Source organism: Meleagris gallopavo, chromosome 11 (genome assembly GCF_000146605.3).
Source record: "Meleagris gallopavo isolate NT-WF06-2002-E0010 breed Aviagen turkey brand Nicholas breeding stock chromosome 11, Turkey_5.1, whole genome shotgun sequence".
NCBI classification, from domain to species: Eukaryota; Metazoa; Chordata; class Aves; order Galliformes; family Phasianidae; genus Meleagris; species Meleagris gallopavo.
Window position 1 is genome coordinate 17641113 of NC_015021.2, and position 19925 is coordinate 17661037.

Consider the following 19925-nt stretch of genomic DNA (forward strand, 5'->3'; position numbering starts at 1 on the left):
AAATAACCACTTGACCTAACGCCTGTGCCCATCGCCTCATTTCTACACAGAGTACCAGATCTTGACTAAGGTGGAGGTCCAGTCTGCTGTTTCAGGATGGTTTTGTACTCTGCATTTCACCATTGTTTCCTTGTCAAGAACAACCCCAAACCTGGCGGGCATTAATTAATCATTCCATCTCTAGTAGCATGAAAAATAGAGGATCCTGAGAGAAGCCTGCTTTGAAACTTCCATTTTCTTGTCTTTCTGTCAGACTTTCTGAAAGTTGATGCATTCTTCCTTGTGTGACTCTAGGAAAACAAAATATGTGTCTGATTGATAATATAGAGAAATGATCTTCGTTGTTTAATAGTTGTGTCACATTCTGCATGACACAGCTTGATGCTTTCTGGAATTAAAATTACCATCAGCAGACTTTCAAAGCAATTGGGTTTTCCAATGAGCTTACGTGTTGAATGAATTATACTAACTATATAGTGAGTTCAGTAAAAGCCAAAGTAATCATTGAACTTAACCTGTAGAAGAAAAGGAAGGATATGAGTAAGGCTCTTAATTTGCACAGTAGCACAAATGATAGAAGAAGCCTCGTGTAAATCATAACAAAATGAGTTGTGACTTCAGGAATTGACTAAAAGCTGTGGCTTAGTCCCAGAGGTTTCACTTCTCCCATCTCTTCATATCTTTTACTTTAAGCCATATTTAATCTTTTAGTATTAGTGATGGAAGACTAAATTGTTCTATTCCATGGTTTCAGAATGGAATGTACTTAATGATACCTTTTAATGTGATCTTTGGAAAGAAAAATTAAGTTATGTTCCTTTTCATGAAAAGGAACAAAAAAGACATCTCTAAGATTTTTGGTTTCTTTTTGGTAATACTGTCAATATTAAATTAAAGAACTAAGTAGACTATTATGTTTTCAAGTTTTGATCAAATTAAATGGTAATGTGGATTGGTTTTAACTTACAGACTAAGTGCTGCATTTATTTATCTACTCAGCTTTCTGGGTATTTTGTCATGCAAGATTGAGTAAACATTTTTTTTTAATTCTTATATTTAAAATATGCTTTTACACATAACTATTTTTATGCAAAACTTTACAGCTATGTTTTTCTGCTTTATTTTTCTATTCTCGGTCTCAAGGAGAATCAAACATAATGCAGTTGTCAGGTAGGTTGGGATTACGTGGTGCCCGCCAATATTTTGAATGTGCAATAAAAGAAGAAGAAAACTACCCAGACAGTGGGGTGTATACTTTTGTTTCCTCTCTTGAAAAAGTTTGTGTTTACACTTGTGCATTGTCATGACTCATTTCTAGAAAAAATCTGGAAGGAAGAATAATCTATTCATTAGCATTTGCTGTGAGGATGAAACAGTCCCTTTTTTCCCCTTCCTGCAAGCAAGAGATAGAAAGCAAAACAAAAAACAGTCCTCAAAATGAAATATATGTTAAATTGAGTCGTAACTAATCAAAGAGTTCTTTCCTCCTGATGTTTGAAATAATTGATTTTGATAAAATTCAGAGGTGGTGTTACTGAAAGCTCAGCTCAATTACAACACTAAAGAAACACACCAAGGCATTAAGTCAACTGGGTTTAATAGGTCACGGTTTTCATCTCTCCCTCATTTTAGCATGAGCACAATATCAGAGAATTGGGCACTATCTCATACATTTCTTTTGAGATTTATGTTTGGGAATTCTGAACAGCTCTTTTTCTCCAAGGTGAGGGCTCTACCCTTTGGAGTGAGCTTAGAACGAAATCTGTGCCTCTTACAAATCTAATACCTGATTTTTTATATGCTTTAATTCCTTTCTCAGAGCCAGATTTCACCTGTATTGATGTTTATCTCTTATTTAATTAGGAAATACACTGGGGGCAGGAAAAATAGCCCTGTGCTAGTAATCTCTTCCAGAGGTTGACACTTGACTTCAGTGGCAAGACATACACCCTCCAGAGATATGGGCTGTCGGGGCTGGAGTTTTGGCACCTAATGGAATTATTTAAACTGAACAGATCAAAGGGTAGAAACTGAGCAAAGAGATTCTGCTATTAAACAACTGATGGATTGCCTTATTCCCTACAAAAAGCATGCCTTCAGTGAGCACCACAGGAAAGTCATTCTAGTACAGTGTGAAAATCTGACAGAATTACTGAATGAATGGCCCTTTTACAGTCGTGGGATCTAAAATAAAGCCTACAGCTGTGCAACCAGGAACTTCTCTGTATAGCAGCAAAAAACACAGGACAATTCAGGGCACTGTTCCATGCCAGGCTTAATCCAGTCTAACAGTGGACTGTCACCCATATATCTTGCCTCCAAATAAATTAGTTTCCCGTCGGATCGGTGAGTCACATTCTATAGCCATGATGAATGATTAAATCTAATATGGGGAAAGGGTGAGGGACATGTCAATGGAGTTAAGAGGGGAAAGGAAACAGAATTAAACCATCACTTTTAGCAGCTACATGCAGTTTGATGAAATTAAGCACAACATGAAACTGTGCCTTCAGAGAGCTTGGGTAAACTGGAGATAAATTAGAAAAAAATAATTGGAAGTTCCTTGCTGTGAGGAGTAACTAGTACAGTGCACTTTTGAGGTATCTATGCTAAAGAGAGCAACGTTTGAGTGTGTTCTTGTGAAGAATTCTCTCAAAAATGAGAGCTTACCTGTATCAGACTTGGTTATTTCCAGTTGGATTTTTTGCAAATATGTGTATTGTTTGGGCAGTTTATTTTTCATTTCCTACCTGCTTAGGCTGACCTTGGTGTACATCTGCAACAGCTGCTTCTGAATTTTCTCAGTTTGATTTTACAGACAGTGAACGTTAACCCATTCCTGTAGCAAACAAGCTGAAGCACCAGCTCAGGCAATCTTTTAATGTCCTGTCTGCAGTCCTTTCATTCATTCCTTTTCCCAACAATTCTTGGTATCCGAAAGACCATCGCTGTTTTCAGTTCGTGTGCCATCTTTTCCTCGTGGCACTCTGGGGTAGCAGAGTGCTTTATAATTCTGCTTTTTTCGTGCAGAGGGACGCTGCAACCCATTTGAGCCCTCCATCCATCTGGTGCAGCACACACAGTATTTGACATTGGGGCAGGTTTGTAAGTAGAGCGCTGAGAGCAATTAACATTTGAATTAAAGCTACCTGCGGATAACAACAGGTGATTACCCTATTTAACAGCTGTTAAGTGGTGTTATTTGCCAGTTATAGACCACAGACCGAGTGAATTGTATGCATACAAATGGGAGTTACTGCGCATACAAATGGACGACGTTAATTAAATAATGTATTTTTCTAAATTGCACTTGTGATAGGTAGGTGTTGGGTCAAAACAGGTAACTGGTAGCAAAATGAACGTTTTAAAGTGTTGGGCTCAACATCATTAAGGTTAAAACGCAGTGTATGTTTTTGCAACCGGTGTTTTTTCTTTTCCAGAAGTAAAATAAAAAAGCAACAAACAAAGCTTGCTATTTACACTGATTGAGCCTCTGGCAAACAGAAAATAGTAAGGAACTAAAGCACATGAGATTCTATTATCCTGTTTTAGCTCTGTTTCCAACAAGGCTTAATCAACCTCAGTGCTCTGGAAAGCACAAGGCACTCCCATGGTACGTGCCCGCTTGCTCCTCGCGTATGTGGAAAAGCTCTCTGCGAACTTGCTCCCTTCTGCGCTGGGATGGATGAATGTGTTTTTGGAACATTTGCTTAGCAGATGGCTGAGCAACAACCTCTTAAATCCATGTGGGGTCTGTCCCATGGTTGCGCTTCTTGTATTGTTGCAGAACATCTGACTGAGGCTGCCCTACCTTCTTCAGCAGACATTCTCGTTTACTGAGAAGCTTTTCCTGCTATCCTCTTCTCCAAGGGCAGGGATTTTCAATGCCTTTTTAAGACATCTCAAGGCATTTGAAGGGAATTTGTCCTCTGGGAAAGGCTGATTAGATTTCTGCCTTAAGTATTTGCTTTCACTCTTGAAACTAAATGATTTTATCGATGCTGATTTGTGTCATTGCTACGCCAGAGCTGTCTGAATTTTGTGTAAGTGCAACTGTTACAAATTACAGGATGAATTTAAATTTTTCCCTATGGCATAATTATCTATTCAGTTAAAAGCTCCCATGATTTGCACGTGTGTGCATTCGCATTGAGTTACTGTGAATAGAGATGTCAAATTCATATACATAGAGGCACTGGCATTCCATACTCACTTCCAGAATGCTGGAATGCAGCATCAGTTCTACTGCTTAGAATGTGTGGCTGTAGATTTTTTTTTTACTAGTGGGAGATGCCCGATTAAATCGTTTACTGGACTATGTATTTGAACTGAAATTAAATGCCTATTAACCCTTTGATGTTGCCAACTGTGGGCTACATGCAGCCAAGAATTTGTTATGCTGACAATCTTATTTAACTGGAATTGATGTGGGCTGGAAATGAATCCATTTCTTTTAACATGCTGCTAATGACTCCAGTTTTAGTTAAAGCACTGTAGCCTTCAGTCGTGGCTACAGTGCATAAGACCTGGGCTGGATCACAAATAAGCTGTCTGCTATTGAAATAGTTATCTGAATAAAAATCAGTGGGGGTTGGATCTGTAAAACCTTCAAGTATGTCTTCTCTCCAGTGTTATCCAGGGATCGTTGTTATTCTCTCCTAACCTGAGGCCAGAGACCAACTCAACTAACTTACAGGCAGTCTAACTTAATACATCAGCCTATACATTGCTCATCTTTTCTTCACTCAAGCAGGAAATTATATATTTTCTGTAGTTAGTATCCTGCCACAAGAACCTTGAGAAGCCACTTCTTGCAAGCAGAAATTTGCTGACAGTGAGTATTTAAGAATTTTTAAGTTGCCTGCCCTAAAGTAATGCCAAATTCTATACTGGTACGGGCTTCTGTTCAGATTTTGCTGAGCTTGTGCCCTAGCCAAGCTCAAATAGTTTTGTTTTCTTTTAAACTACAAGATACTGCATTGTGTGTGTGCGTTATCCTTGCTATTAATGGGCAAGCATCTTGTCTCAAGATCAATATGAGAAGCAACATGCATGCTTTTCCCTTTGCATCCATGGTGGGTGATCAGTGTCTTGGGTGAATGGACAAAGGATGAGCAGCAGAGTAAGGGGAAGAGGTTGGCATACAGCATAAGGCCTAGCTCAGTGAGGGAGACTCATATCCCAAATCTGAAAGGGGAAAGCCCCAGGAAAGCATTGCTGAAGTTCTGCAGAGAGCATATGGCATGTGGCCCCACATCATGCTGCAGGAAGGGGAGATGAACTGAATTCTGCTTTTCTGCTCCCTTTGTCCTCTTTATCTGTATTCAGTGGGATTATTTCATACAACGCAAATCCAAATCTGCCTAAAGATAACCAAAGTATAAGTATATAGAGAGATCGAGTATTTTTTTTAATTAAAAAGAATAGTTGAAAGTGCAGAGAGGATAATGTAGAGATGACAGCATGTTCTTGACCACCGACAGGCTTTATTTAGGATATGTTGAATCACAATTCCTGAAGTGAGAATCTGGTGTTCTTTATTCAGAAGGAAAAGGCATTTGTATCTGAGACAAAGCAACTTTCAAATCCAAGAAAAGTTATTTGAAATCTTTTTTTAGAGTGTAGGATTGTAACAGTGACTAATAACTCTTGTGAAAATTGTAGTTTAAATAAACCACAAGTCCACATGACCTACAAACGTACCAAATTAATTCATAAGCGTAGCTGTTACTTAATTATGACATTAAGCTGTACAGGAAATTATAGTATGTTGTAAATATTTTGATTTGCTCTCTGTTTTTGTGTTTTGCAGTGACGTACCAATCTATCAGGACTAAAATATAGGAAATGCAAATGCACATTAACTAACAGACTACTAATATATGAAAGAAATATGGAAATTGTGGTACTTTATTAGAGCTGCAAATCTTTTTTTTTTTTTCATTTGCGTGGCCTGAAAATCTAATAAATAAATGATGAAAGAAACTTCATTTAATTAAGCTACTGCCTTGTAATGCTACCACTATTGATAGAATAGCTCTTTAACAGGATTGTAATGAATGTTCTGTTGTCACAGCATGGGAAGGTGTAATGCAGTTGTTGAATGCCACGTTGTTTCTTTGGTTTTCTCATTGTTACCTTTAAGCACTGTTTAATATCAGTCAAGTTTGTGTTCAGCTTAGATTTTCAATCTATTACAGAAAAAAATGCTGCCATGTATTTTTTGTTATTTAAGAAGTACCATCCTGATCTGTTTAAAAGGCAAGGAAATAAACTGTATTTAGCTATTATTGTTTCTTACACAGTGCTGGGGGTAATATTGAATTATCTGACTAAACCACAAGTTCATGTAGACTTTTCTTTGTCATCGTATAACCCACAGCAGAGAAATCCCTAGAAATTCTTCTTTCTCAGATGCCTTCTGATATTAACTTACTTCTTTATTCAGAAGGCCGTTACAAATGATGATGGGTGAGGAGGTCTCAGGTGGGATTTTTTATGATCCACTGGTTTGTGTTCTCAGGCCTTTCCAGGCATGCTGTCATTTTGTCTAAACTGACCAAGGAGTTCTAGATATGCATAAGAGCTCTAGTCCCACCTCTACACGTCCTTCCTTCCTGCTCTCTGCTTGTTCCGCTTCTGATGCAATACAACTGCTCTGCCCAGCTGTCCCTAGCAGTGAGATATTTGCTATCAGTACTTATGCTAGATATGGCTATCAGTGCAAGTCTTTGCCAAAAGAGGAACAAATGGTGAAGTAAAGCAACTATGAAGCAGCCGTGACTTGGACATTCAGCGTATTTCTGACATGCAGGACTATATTAAAGTCACTGCTTTATAATTATCCTTTGAGTAGTGTGAGCTAGTCATGATATGTAGCTGTTAATTCTCGTTGCAATGGGTTTGAAAGGGAATGAGGTAGATAGAATAAGAGGAGTGTTCTTGTGTAGCTTTTACACTTCTGAACTCCATAGAGGCCACTGTTTAAATAAAATCTAAGCTAAACTGGGCAAAGTGCTTTGGTGTTCCCTGTTGAAACCTCCCTGAATCCTTAAACCATCAGCTTTTGTGGTTCACTGACTACCTGAATGAATTGTTTTCAACTGATTTGGCACAGCTTCAAAAGAACAGATGGTCCCATCTTTACTGCAAAAACAATAACTGCAGCAACAACAAAATAATCTGTGATTCTGTCTGGAAACTCCTTAACTACAAGGGAGAGTTTGATGACCATCTTACATTTCTGACAATTATCTCACAGAATAAATATATTTAACGGGAAAATCACATTATAATTTACTAGACAAAGTATCACATTTGTGGAACAGTTGTTGGAGGTTGCAGGGAGACTAAGCTGCTATGCGTGAGTTTCTAATAGGACCTCCCCTACAATACAGCAGCTGGGAAGAGAGAAATTATGAAAATATGGTGTTGAGAGACTTCTTTATCGGGGCTAAAAATAAACTTAAGTGCATTATGAATAAAAGGATAGAAGAAGAAAATGTGAACCAAAGATAGGGAAGCACAATGTTCTGAACGAGAATCTGCAGCAAAAGAACAAGGGATTTCAAATAGCCAAAGTTGTCTGCATCACCATGGAACATCTACAGAATAGCTTTTGATGGTTATGGTCCAGGAGTTCTTGTTAGACAGAGGTAATCCAGTACCCCTTAGGAATGGGATGCTCCTGAATTTCTATTATTTCAGCAAAGGAAAAGCAATGTTATTGACAAGGTAATTTTCTTCAATTGCTGAAAAGGAGGTGATTAGATATATGGGAAAGATTGAAAATAGGGAGAAAGCAATAGTGCTCACTGTATTAAATATACACTCTTGGATAGTTTTTCAGGATAATATTACAGAGGTTATTTATTAAAAAGGACATTTATTAAAAAGAAAACCTTCCCCTGTGCAGTCTCGTTGTCAGTTATTAATATGAAATCTGATTTTTTTTTTAATTGTAAGCATGTTTTGCAGGATACTAGCATATATAGCAGAAGAGAGATGCTTCTCCATAAGGCCTATGCCAGTCTTAGTTTTCTGCCTTTCATAGGGATATCTAATTGCTGATAGTATGCAATAGAAGAAATATTTGGGGAGCTGCTTTAACCACTGAGTTGCTGTACTTCTGCCTTTTCAGCTGCTCTCAGATGAGGCTGTCCTCTCTGAAATCACTGTTCTGTAGGATGGGAAAAGGATCTCACTTAAATACAGTGTGCTGCAAACTTGGGCCCTGAACATCTGTCAGAGTGGGTGAACAGCTGGAATCCAGCTGCTGCCACTGTTGCTCTTATAATTCATGGATCATATCAAATCCTGTGGGATGCTCTTGATGGAAAGCACTTTAGTTGCAGGTTAATATATTGCCCTCAGTCTGCAGCCCGGGTCCCTGCTCAGCGAGAGTTACGTTTGCTGTTCGTGCAGTGGCAGCAATAACCAGGACACATGGAAGCACACTGAGGTCCTAAATAATTACGTTTGCTAAGTACACCCTCGGTGGCACCCAACCATTGCCCTGACTGATTTCTGATGGCCACTTTACCCCAACCCATTGAGACCATTGTTGGCACTTGCTTATAGGACTGTTGTTTCTTCCTATGTGAAAGAAAATGATGGCAACAATTAGCAATCAGCAAACAGCCTACGGCTTGATTACAGACGCAGGTATGCTGTTGAAATAATTTGTGTGCTGAACAGAGTAATTTTATTTTGCTCAAGTGCTGCTTAAATATACCTTACATTCAAATGTTCCTTTGGGGGAAAAAGCCATTACGTGGGAAAGAGATTCCATTTGTTCTCAGTGAGATCGATAAGCTCATCTGCTTACATGGCTCTAAGTAGGATGTGTGGGGTAATGTACATTGGGGAAAAGTCCTCTTTGTAAATACTGCATGGACGGACTTCTTTTTTCTTAATTAGTTCATACTTAATTACTATGCTATGAGGCCAACATTTAATCTTAGTTTAAGAATCTGTTTTTCCATGGTTTGCTTGGGAAAGATTAAGATAGGTATTTAATGCGTGGGACTTGAGCAAAAAGGTTTTTCCACCACATCATAAGAAAATAAAATATACAAAAATGATACAAACTGTCTTTTTTTCTTCTCTCATGCTCGATGGCTGACAGTTCTTAGGTCTTTAATCTGTATATTCTCTTTTCTGACATCTTTTGTAATTTGAATTGTAACTCACAACCATTTTGTTGTCTATCAGAATTGGAAAACAGAAATTTTACCAATTGCCAACTTGATATCAGTGCTGCCTGTTCCGTCATTCTCAGCTCAGCCTCAGATTTAGGATCTCTAAGTGGGAGATGTACCTTTGCTGAATGCTGACTTTATCACTGTTAGACAACATTTTATTATATGCCTTAGGTTTATGGGCTTTGATGTTTCATGTTGATTTAGTGAGAAATAAGTAGAAAATTCAAAATAAGTTGCAATTGGAACTGTAGAATGGCTTTGTTGTGGACTTCTGCACATTTTAAAGCCCTTTTGTTACCTGAATCTTTTTCTATTTTTTTTTAAGCATTAAAAAAGCCAGCTGTGTACATGCAAGGATTTTTTCATAGTGCTTTGCCTGCAGTCTGTCCTCTCTCCAAAACCGTCAGGCTCTGGATGTTTGTTCCTTGCAAATGAGAACTGGAGGAAAGGATTTTGGCTGGGAAGGATTTGCATCAGCAGCTGAGCCAGGGCAATGGGATGTGTGCTGTTTTATGTCCTGTGGCTGGATAAGCTTATCTGTACAGATGCGCGACGTCCTGCTGTGCCTTCAGATGATGCTGATACACACATCAGTGTGATGACGTGGCTATTTGCTGCTCAGTCCAGAGGGCTGCTCCCAAAGAGGCAGCAGAAGCTTGGGCTGCTGTCGCCAGTACCTTGTGGGCTTGTAACATTTTTGTAAGGTGATCTTCTGAAACATTTCTTTTTTCTGTCTGAAAGTGAGGAGTGCTTACCACAGTTCTCATCAGCGATCAGTTCTGATCATACAAAAAGAAGGTCTAATAACTTGCTTCCTCTTACCCATTCCACAACTCATTGCTTGAGCTGCATGGGCTTTTCAATTATTGCATGTCTCAAGCCAATTTCTGTTATAACGTGAGGTCATATTTGGCAATGAATTGAGTCAGTTCCATTTGTTGTGTGATATTTTGTCCAGATAGAAAATGGGGCAATGACTTTGCAGAAGAATAGCAGATAGATTTTAAAGATGTGTGTGTACGTGCAGGAACCTCATGTGGAGATTATATATAAACTTGCCATATTACAACTTCTTTGCTGAAAGAACCAGAGGGTAAAAAGGTGGGGACTTCCTTTGATGGATACTGCTGTTTCACTCAGGTCTGCCTTATTTGTGTCCTGCTTAATTAGTTTGTATTTAAATCTCTTTGAGCAAAGTGTTCCTGGCTGCACAGTGAGATCCCTCTGGAGGACTGTGGGCCCTTTATGGCTCCAGCAGTGATAACTGGTTTCAGTGTGACTGCTTTTTTAATTTTTATTTTTGAGTGAAAGTGAGCAGATTAAAGACCACAGCTGAGATGTTTACAGTTGCAACATGGTGAAAAAACAGATAAGGTAATTTTCCTCCTTCTACTAGTTACCAAAGCAACACTATAAAGATACTTTTAATTTAGTTTAGTGCTGTGAAGATTAAAGCTTAATTAAAAAACTGATATTAAAAAAATAATAATAATAAAACACTGGAGCAGCATAGGAAAAATTGAAAGACATAATTACGGTCCAGTGAACACTTATCACTTATTATGAAGCTTTGGAGCAGAGGTATTTTTTCTCTCAATTGAGAGTAATTTTATTCTGATCATAAATTGGAATGACCAGAACAACCTAGGATCATGGCTGTTTATAAATTAATAAGGACAGTTAGAAGGAATGTGTTATTCTCCCCATAAAATACAGAACAGTGAGATATTCTTTGCTGGTCTGTTTCTTTAAAAATCTCTCACACAGCAGTCAGGGCGACAGGCTTTGTGAGGACAGAAAAAAGGCTGTCTTCCTGTATTTCACATGGCTTGCATAGAAATTCAGTTATATAACGTTGAAAGTTGTGTTACTTTCAAATTCATTTTCAAACCTTTGTGAATTGGAAGTGGTCAGATCTTCAAGTGGGGACAGTCTTTTTGTTCATCAACAGAGCAACACCTATCTGCACTGGGTTAAAAGATAGGTGGGGGCCCAGGGGTGCCATATTCATCCTTATGAGCTTGACATCATTGTGGAGAGATCCTGTTTGCCCAGTATAAGACAAATCAAGACGTGAGATGATATTCTTTCACTGCAAAATTCCAAGTAGTAATCTCTGTCCATGACAAAGCAAGAGGGCTAGGGAAAGTAGCTTCAGTTTATTAGCTTTATTGAGAGCTGTGTTGCTGGTTTCTCCAAGAACTTGCTCATAAGGTATGATCTATTATCCTAGAAAGGAGACTCTAAAAGCCACTGAGCTAAATATGCCCTTTCACTGACTTCCTCCATTCATTTTGTTCAAGCATTTTAAACCCACCTTTGACTGTACATAGCATGTTATTTCTGTTCAATCATTAGCTGAGTCAGTCATTTAGCCTTTCATCAAAGCAGCATTACATTTATTACGATATTGTAACGACTACTGCAGAGGCTCAGTCCTGTGACTTCTTGCCCTGGGATGCTGAGAAAGCTGAAAGGTTATTGGGCTTCAAGGACAAGCTTATGGAAATAAATCAAGTGAGGCTGCTGAGCAGAGTAGAAACTGCCTGCCCAGGATGTCTGTGAAGTGTGAATGGCTGGAGGCTGGGGAGTGCCTGGCTGGAGTATTTCATCCCTGTCTGCCCTGTGCTGAGACTCTTTCATGGCTGTCTTGTTTTGTCCACTGCTGGAGACAAGATACTGCGTTACCTGGAGCTTTGGTCAGACCCAGTGCAGGCACTTGTATGTTATCAAGCACTTCTCACACAAAAATATATATATATTCAAATTTAAGAATATATATAGAGAGATTTCTTTTTCCCCCCTAATCAAGGCATAAGTGAATTTTCTGGTTTCCAGGCTAGCACGTATATGTATGAGATCCACCAGGCAGGGTTATGGCTGATGCTTTTTCCAAGCTGAATTTCTGATTGTGTTATCTAAGCTGTTAGGAATCTTTGTGATGTAAACATCTCCAGTGATATTCCTGCAAAACTTAAAAAAAATCTCAACTTTTAGCACAAGAAATGCTTCAGGAAACTCTCATCTACCCCAGCTTGGATCACTCTTTCAGGAACCATAGATTATGACACATTAAAGGTTATGTAATTTAATATCAGCCAGGAGTACGTGCAGTTAAAAACTACAATCACTATCTTAAGAAATTTTCTTCATGAAGACTTATTAGAGTCTAATATCTGCTTTCAAGAAAAAAAAAAAAAAAAAAAAAAGCCCTGTAAGTGTGTTCTAGTCTGCCACTGCACAATTTAGTCTGCCAGGGACTCAGGCTATTTATGTGTGTCTGCATTGTCTTCACTAAACTTTAAAAAAAATAAGAATTTCCATGGTAACCACTGCATCACACCACAAAGACGTGTATACACCACTTAGATCTTTAACAAGACAGAGCCTTGGATGAAGTAGAGCCTGCATTTGTTTTCTTATTTTTTTTCCTGGCATGATATGCTTCTTAGTCAAATCTTGATCTGTTGTTGTTTTTAGTGGTTTGTTTTTTTTTGTTTTTTTTGTTTTTTTTTTGTTGAAATTCTAATTTTACATTAAAAAGCAGCTTATAAATAGCGTGTCTAAAATAGCACAGTTCTGATATAAAGCTGCTAACTTTGAGAGCCATTCATGCAGATGTGAGCACTGAGCTGTAAGAAAAGAGAGGGAATGGGTGTGAGGTGACAGCAGTCTCTAGTTCTGTCTTTGTGCTATTTCTGCTAGATGTTATTTCACTGTATTTCATTTTTTATCACAGTCGAGTGATAAGGTCATAGTAAGGTCACAGAGTTGGATTCTTAAAAAATATATGGATATGTATAGTTACACTTTCCATCTGAAAATGTGAAAAAAGTGGAGGCTGTTCTATTTGTCTCTAACTTTTTTAATGAAACCTTCCCTATTCACACAAGACTGTATGTCACTTTAGCAATACTCCTTGCTTTTCTTCTTTCTGTTACAGGCAGCACGCAGCTCCCAGACCTGCACTGTGATCCATCCATCCTGCAGAGAACTGGCTCTGCTTCTTACAAGTGCCATTTAACACCTGGAGGGCTATGGTGAGTAGCATCAGTGGGACATAACTTTTTTTCTTTTTTGGGTTCAAAATCTAAGACAAAAAGAAAATATCATACTTGACATTTGGGGGAAACTTGATTATTTTATTGCTTCTGGACTTAGGAGCTGCGAGCTGTGCTTGCAACTGCATGTGGCTATGAGCCTTCTGGCACATCATGCAAAGGCTCTGGTAGAGGCCGCCTGTTGGTATAGAACTGAGGATGTTAGAGTTGCTTTCCCAGTGAAATAAGTAGAGGTGGAGATTCTTGCCCTCCCTCCATGCTGTGGAAATGCTTCATTTTTTGGCAAGCAGAACCGCTTGCCAATATTTAGCCCTCAGCAACTTTTTATTATTGAGTTATAAAACCTGAAAATATGAGTTTATAATGAAAATGCCAACACCGCATTAAAAAGAGCAGGAGAAGTGAGCACTGCTGTAATGATATTCTTTGCTTTGGTTTTAATTCTTTCTCCAAACCAGCTCTGCTTCCTTCAGTGCTGGAGGTGAGAATTGTTCTCAACACCTGCTGCTCTGAGCATCCTATGCGTGGGTGTGCAGGGTGCAGACTCCCAGAGGGGCAGGCCCAGCACACAGCCATTTTTTGTGCTGCATCACTCCAAGGGGGAGAGTGAAAGCAACAATCCAAGGGATGGGATGCAATTATCATGGAAGGAAATGCTCCCTTTCTTTATTTGATCTTATACCTAGGAAATTCCAATCAGCTGACTTGAGTTGCTTCTTGTTTGCACCCAAATAAAGGAATACCAGAGACCCCAGGTTTCACAGGAAAAAAAAAAAGTGCTTTCCCTCTCCTTCTGGTGACAAGTGTTAGTGGTGCATTGTGGGAGGGCTTTGTAAATGCTGAAAGCTTCACCACAGTTTGTTCTCCTACACATCTCCTTTCTCTCCTTTTCTCTCTGTGTATCTTCCTTCTGTCATGAGCTAATTTGACTGAATGCTAGAGTGGAAGAGTAGGTAATTAGTAAATTAATTCTACTTGACTATCTGTTATAATAGTGTGCCACACATCCAATCCAAACACAGAGCTTAGAGTTCATCATGCTAGCCATTGATTCCGAATGTGCAGCAGATGTCCATGTCCACCCATGCAATCCTGTACAGTCATCGTTGTCCAAAAGTTGTTATTATGATAACTATTAATGGGTTACCTTTTGAAAGTCATTCTGGTTCTGGGGAGCTGTGAATGTAATGGAAGAGTGTACCATAATGAAGCCTACTAACTTTTTTGGTAAAGATTTGTTGCTGTTTTCACTGATTTAATTCATTTGCAGTGATCATCTTTGTGATTATGTGCACCCTAACTTCATTTCTGTACTTAAATATGAGATTTAAGTTCTTAATGAAGTCCATAAATGTGGGACGTGTGTGTGTTTGCTTCTCCAGGGCTCAGCTGGAGCCCTTCAGACAGCTCTCTCAATTGCAGAGTTCTGAAACTGAAATAATGGAGTCAGGGGAAATAAAATATCCATGGATTAAGTTGGATGACAAGTGGTAATAAAAGTAAAATGAAGGCAGATTGCAAATTCAAAGAAGTGTTGAAAAGTTGAGACATACACAAAGGCTGTATGCTGATGGAAAGAAAGCAGTTATATTTCTTCACCAGAAGTTAAGATTTTTGAAAAGTGGGAATGGGAGGACCTATTTGTGCAATATACTATTGCTTAGAGCCTTGGCTATGCAATTTTCCCCAGCATTAGACCTGTATTTTAAATAACTGTTTACATTGCTATGACAACCATGTAGCCTGGTCATTTCTTTGCTGTATTCATGAGCTAAAAGAGCATGAAATCCCAGAATGTTTTTTCAGCACTGTGTGGTTCTATAACTCATCTGTGATCGAGTTCACAATGACCACAATTAAGAGAAAGTCTCATTTGCTCTTGCCACTTGTCTGTTCTACTTTTGTTTCTTTTCACCTAAAATGTGTCCTTCAGAGGCAGGATCTCATTAATCACTGTCTTTTCCCAGTCGTATAACTCTAGTGATTTTCAGAGATTACCTGTAACACGTAAGCAACACATTGATGAATGATCCTTTGAAATTTCGTGTTCAATCTCTCCACTAAAAGTCTATTTCCTTTAATATTGCAGTTTCTTCATTTTAGATAATTGCACCTTTCTCGATTGTCAGATACTCAGAGAAATAAGTGGGAAGAGAAGAATGCTGTAACTGAATCATTTGTGAAATGACATCTCCTTTTTTTCTCTTCCTCCTCTTCAGTTCCACCATCATTTAGGAACATCCTAGAGAAAAGGATGGTCTGCTATGCAGCAGAGATGACCAAGTTGTTTGATGTAGGGTTGGCATTAGCAGATTCAGTATCTTAATGCAGAACATGCAAACCACCACAAGCCCCCATCCTTACGTGGATAGCCTTGCACGTAATTTCAGATCAATAAGAAAACACTGTATGTGTCCTCTGAACAAGTATTAACAAGTAGTGGCTTTGGAATTGGCCAGCATTTGTTTTTGCTTAGGACGATGTATCCGTGGTGAGCCAATGCCTGCAGCAGTAATTGCTGCAGGTGGAATGAAACTTTTTGGTTAATCTGTAACTGCAGGGCAGTATTGCGCGTCAGTTCCTTTTTAAAAAGATGGACACCTTTCCACAAATTCCATGTTTACATTTACACAGCTACTGAATCTTTTATACGCAGTTTCAGTGAAAAAACGTCTCCTGCAGTGTTACTCTGTCAGCTCCTATTCTGTTCAATTAAAAAGGGCAGTGAATGCAAACAAAAGCGCTCCGTTTTTCTTGAGGTCTAATCTTTGTAAGAAAAGAAAAGGAATTTGAGATGCGAGCAGCAGTGCATTGTGGTACAGCAGTGTATAAACAGTATTTTTTTGTTCTTTTCCTGATTAGCTGCTTCAGTGGTAAGTGAGGTAACAATTTAAAAGAACTAACTCATTATATGAAGTGACTCTGTCTGCTGTGATACTTAAAATCATCTTGTGACACTCTGGAGCTCAATGCATAAAATATTAGGTTGGTAAGTAACTCTCCCGCTGGATAGAGCCTTTTTCTTTTAGAAGTTAACCTAAGGATAGGAGAAATCCGTCCCTGCATATAGTGTCTGATCTAATGCCAGTGCCTAAGGATGTCCTTGGAAAGATTCCCATCTTTATACATTGGATCAGGGTCCACAATGCAGTAGCTGAAGTGCTGAGGCTTGGATTGGTAGCAGTAAAATGTGGCATTGCTGTTTTTAAAGTAGAAGAATGACTGGGAGAACATAGGTTGACTGTAGAAATACTGACAAGAAAGAGGGAGACTTGTATGAAGGCAGAATAAGGTAATTTGTAGAGGAAAAAATTTGAGAACTAGGAAGAGTATAATAGGTATTTTTTTCAAGTTCACATCTCCTGTGACACATATATGAGAGTAAAACTAGCCGTTTTCCTTCACACAGATGGGTAAATATTATCCTTTTTTCAACAGTACGAAGGGTAGGACACAGAATTACATCTCACAATGAAGTCAAGGCTGATTATTTTGGAATGGCTGAGGTATGAGTGTGGAGATGTCCTGCTCCCCAGGAAGGCATTATTATCTGGCTGCAAGATCAGTTGTCTTTTGCCCAGAATTATGGGACTAACAAGTCTGCACATGATCTTGAAAACACATTCAGCAGGGAAGGAGACAATCCCTGCAGGGAGCTGCTGTAGGTTTTTATGGGCTTTTGTCCTCATATTTGTAAGCCTGAGGACAGCAGAGCTTAGAGTGGCAGAATGGTAAGCATAACATGGAGCAGAGGTTTTGGTGATAAGCCCAGGATTGTGTTTGTATTGATTTGTTAATATATTGTGTATAATGGCTATTTTTTTCTTGTATATATGCACTACAGTTTGTGCAATTAGCTTTTGGACCATGTATCCTTGTATCTCTGTAACAGTACTCCAACTGAGCAACAGCATGTTATTAAAGCTGACATCAGGATTTATGAGGCCCTGGTGCCAGCCATGTGCTTTGAAGAATAAAGCATGCACGAGCAAATCCACAAAACCAGTAGCCTCTCTGGACATGCGGGAACAGTGATATTTTGCATTGTGTGGTAGCAATACTAGGACCCAACAAAGGGACTGGTTTACCTCCCAGAGCTACAGTGAATTTGATGGCATTGCACAGACTTGGACATATATTAAACAGAGCCATGTTTACTTGTGCTGCATAAGAATCACAAGGGAAAGCAAAATCAATGTTTTCCAAATGGAATGGAAAGAAGCCGTTAGGGAAAGAAATGGTATTTTCAAGCTTCTCTGAAAGGCAACACAAACAATGCACTGAGTAAAAAAAAAAAAAATAATAATCCTCTAAGAAAAATCATTTACAGATGTCTTCTTCACTATATATTTAACTTTCTTTGGAGGTTAAGACGTGGTAGATCCTTGGTATTACTTTAAAAGTGGAGTATGTGTGTGAACAAATAGGCTTTGGAATTGATATTTCGAATTGGAAGCTGTACAATGTATTCGTAGAACTTGACAGCAACAGAAGACACTCAGTTTTAGAGTGGCGCTCAGATGACACTGAGAGTGCATGATGCAGTGGTATAATGAAATGGAGATCAATGTTAAAATGAATGTAACACCACTGAGGAGTACACACAGATCGATACTCTTGTAAGCCATGGAGTATAATCCTGCTATATAGGTCTTGTTAGATAGTACAGTCAATTCTGTTTTTCTGCATTTCTCAAATGTACCTTTGACTTATCTGTCCCAAAGACTGTGTTAAAATGTCCTCCTTTTGGAAAGTAAAGGCTTGAATCTTTGTCTTCCCATCCATGCACATTAAAGAAAATATGCAGTGCATAATAGTAGACTCCCAATCCTCAAAAATGTGAAATAGAAAGATAAGATGAACAGTCAGCACTGATCTGTGTGTTTCAGTAAGTCTTTGAAATATTATTTTATCTTCATTGCCTCCCTCACTGCCCCCTCTTTTTCTTTCAGAAATATATTTTAAACACAATTACTGAAAATGCAGTCTCAAGGGAAAGGGGGAGGTCAGTCTTGCAGCTCTCACTTGAATTGTGCAAAGAACTTGCTTACGGATATTTTCCACCTTCTGATTTTTAGAGCTTAAAACCATTAAAAAAAGATCAGAAAGTTTCTCTCCTTTCTTGATGCATGGATAGCCTTGGAAATGGAATGTGATTATTAGTGTAGACTGAAGTGTGCACTCTCTCTCGTATATATACATATCTGTAATATATCAGCATGTATAATCCCTACAGAGCTGAGGATATCCACGTTTCTTCTCACACCGCTGCAAACGTAGTGACTCTCGGAATCCCCTTGCTTTACGTTTTATAGCTGTGTGATTTGTAGAAACTGATGCCAGTCAAGCTGCTGTTAATGACTCTAGCATGTCAAGTCAAACTGTTTCCTGAAAGGAAATAGCCAATGTAAATATAAGAGAGTAGTCAAAGTTTATTTCCTTCTTGACAGGAAATTTAGTACTGGAAGCAGTGAAAACGATACTTGAATCTGCCTTCAGTTGATCCCCTTTTACTGATTACAACACGCACTGATAACAGGCAAGCATTATTCATCAATGTATGTGCTGTCAAGTAAGCAGAGATCAAAAAGTTCATGAACCAGCACCAGCAGCAATTAACTGCAGCACTCACTACTCTTATACTACATGCATTTGATGTGCAGGATCACTGAACTTTCATTTTTTGAGTCCGAAGTTTGCCAGCCCATGATAGCAGTGTCAAGATTGCCTACTCTTGCCTAATTGGATATTGTAAAATGATTTTTCTTTGACGATGATGGATGAGTGAATGGCTCCGTGGACATAACTAATTAAATGGGGTTGGGGGTATCACCACCACAGGAGAGGGGGGTGGGAATCGCATTTTCCACTTACTGCTAGTGTGTTTTAATCCCAGGTTTCCTTAAGACATGCGTACTCTTCTCAGCCCCTTAGAATGAGCAAATATTTGTCTTTTTCATTTGCAGTTGTATGAAGTATAATGTATCTCAGTTTCTAGTTTGTATTCATCTTCTCCTTCTCCACAGTATGGGCATTTGTATTTTTCTCTGCCATTTTCAAAGGCTGCTACCAATTCTACCCATTCATTATTAGAGCTCAGGTTTTGTACCCATTTACTCACTGAGATGATTTTATTATTTTCAGTAGGAAGCACGTGTATTTATAAAGAGTGGGGAATAGCTAAAGCAAATAAAAATAAATTAATAAATACATAATTAAAGTGGTGCTTCAGGGAGAAGTTTCTAGGCACAATCTAATAGGAATGACTGTGGATGCCATTAGCACTGCATGTTGATTCCACATCCCCTGGGACAGTCTAATAATTCAGCTTGTATTTTCTAGTTTCTTTTGGCCTTAATAGCTATTAAGATCATTAAGTGTAATCTGCTAGGGACTCCAGATTGTAATGCCTTTGTGAGTCCAAGACTAAGTCCTCTTACGAGGGTACAAAGCTGATGAGAAAATAGAGCACTCTCTTTATTCTGTCAAGACCCTTTTCTCACTCCCATTCCAAGCTATTCTTTTTCCTCCAGGTGTCTACACCCTGCCACTTGTCACAGCTGTTTATGAGCTTCAGTTAATCTTCACTCTTTCTGACACTGTGGCAGCTCTAAATTACCTCTGCCCTCTCCCACATCTATCATCCTTGCGTTCAGGTTGG

General features: G+C 38.7%; 1 long non-coding RNA gene across 5 annotated transcripts in view; it reads left to right on the top strand.

Annotated features, from left to right (window-relative positions):
• Window positions 1–19925, top strand: part of LOC104912692 — a 76433-nt gene that overhangs the window by 16888 nt on the left and 39620 nt on the right. For all 5 annotated transcript variants that reach the window (XR_004160985.1, XR_004160984.1, XR_004160982.1 and 2 more), the window contains exon 2: window positions 13147–13243. This is a non-coding gene — a long non-coding RNA (uncharacterized LOC104912692). The remainder of the gene's footprint in view (window positions 1–13146; window positions 13244–19925) is intronic.